The following is a 2,273-nucleotide window of genomic DNA, read 5'->3' on the forward strand; positions in this document are numbered from 1 at the left end:
TTAGGGTTTAGAGTTGATATGTCGATGGTTTAGAGTTGAAGTTTAGGGTTTAGGGTTTAGAGTTGATGTTTTAGGGTTTAGATTTGAAGGTTTAGGGTTTTAGGGTTTAGGGTTTACGTTTAGGGTTTCGAGTTGATGTTTTAGGGTTTAGATTTGAAGGTTTAGGGTTTTAGGGTTTAGGGTTTACGTCAGGATTTAGGGTTTAGAGTTCATGTTTCAGGGTTTAGGGTTCGTATTTCAAAAAAAAAGGTTTAGGATCGATGGTTTAGTGTTTAGGGTTGAAGGTTAGGGTTTAGGGTTTAGAGTTGATGTTTTAGGGTTTAGAATTGAAGGTTTAGGGTTTAGGGTTTAGAGTTGATGTTTCGGGGTTTAGGGTCTAGAGTTCATGTTTCATGGTTTAGGGTTCGTATTTAAAAAAAAAAGGTTTATGATTGATGGTTTAGGGTTTAGAGTTGAGTTTTAGGGTTTAGGGTTTAGAGTTGATGTTTCGGGGTTTAGGGTTTAGAGTTCTTGTTTCAGGGTTTAGGATTCGTATTTCAAAAAAAAAAAGGGTTTAGGATTGATGATTTAGAGTTGAGTTTTATGGTTTAGGGTTTAAATTTCGAAATAGTATAATTAGAAAAAAAATTGAAAAAATTATTTTTTATTTTCTTGGATTTTTATTTATTTAATATTTATTTATTATATATATAAAGAATAAAGATATACGAGTATTTTGTCACTTAATGAAGAATTTAGTTTTAAAAATGTCATTTTAGTGGTAGTAAAAATGAAAAGTGGTAGCATGAAAGTGGTAGACATGTAATTTTTCTAAAAGATAACTTAAAAAAAAAAATTCAGAAGCACGTATATACAGCTTCAACAGGGTGGTGCCTTACCGCGCCGCAGGCGAACGCGCGGTAGCGTTCGTGGTGGTGCTTCAGGATTCCAATGTACTGCGTCCAAGATCAGAACGAGCTTGCCGGCGGACCACTGCCGTCCCATTCTTGAGTGAGCTGGAGCACAGCCATCTTATCCACTGAACTAGCTAGAAGCTAATGGAAACTCAGATAAGTTTAGATTTAAGGGTTTCCAAATGGGTGAATGCTTCAGGTTAAATCTGCTCGTTTCTTAGTATTATGCATTGAGATCTTTAGAAAAAGATATTCAATTATTTGGGTATTAGAAAATTTTCACCTCTTGAAAATGCTCATGTTAACTATCCTGCATATCATGTTGGATTCCCATGTTGGTGTTAATCAGTTTCTTTTGTAGGTATCACCAGAGTCGGGCCCTGGGCCCTAGCAGATGAAGCATGTGCTTCCGGCCACCAACATAATAACTATTTTACCGGTCACATTTTCCTAAAAACTCCTTGTGATCTAGTGATCAGATATGTTCTAATTCTTTGCGGGAATACTGGGTTTGAATCCCCCAATACTCATTATTTTTTTCAGCTTTTTTTATTTTATTTTGGGCTTGTGATCCTGAAATGTCCAGGACCGGCTCTGGGTATCACTATAAAGTTTTGAGACTTCTTCTAGCCATTTATTTAAGGATCTAGAGTGGAAAAATGGCCGCTTCAGAAATAGTTTTACACGTGCCACTGGATCTTTGTGCTATATATAATCTTTTCATTGTGACAACAGTACACAAAGCCATAAACAAAATCTACGACGATCAACCACATATATCCAACACTGTCTTATTTCAGAGGGATATTATTCTGCAAAATCACCAAAAGCCAAAATAATAAACACCATTCACATGTATCACAGACACAACAAGTACCAAACCAGAGCCGCATACAGCTACACAAATACACAACAAAAACATTCAACAAGAAAATCCAGCAGCTGCAGTTATAATGATAAACTCACATACTTGTAAATATCAAATATGTTACACACCGCAACTCTATAATATGTAAACAAGCATATCGTCAGCAATCAAAATAAACCAATATCACATATAAGCCCTTCTCCAATTAACGCTCCCCCTAAAATCTGACTTTTTCTTGGGTTCACCCCCTAGGGTGAACCTTTAGGTTCACCAACCAATAGAAAGTTGTCATTTTAGATCTAGTATCTTTTAATTAAGGAAACAAAATAACTTGCCAAATTATATTATGCTTTTAAAATAAAAAAATAAAAAATTAAATAAATAAAAATAACAATAGTTCTTAAAAAAGATTATTTAAAAAAAATATTTATTTTTAAGATTTAGAGTTTAGTGTTTAAGATTTATAATTTAGAATTTATCCAAATGTTTAGTGTTTTTCCAAGGGTTTAGGG

The sequence above is a fragment of the Brassica oleracea genome, chromosome C7 (genome assembly GCF_000695525.1).
Source record: "Brassica oleracea var. oleracea cultivar TO1000 chromosome C7, BOL, whole genome shotgun sequence".
NCBI classification, from domain to species: domain Eukaryota; kingdom Viridiplantae; phylum Streptophyta; class Magnoliopsida; order Brassicales; family Brassicaceae; genus Brassica; species Brassica oleracea.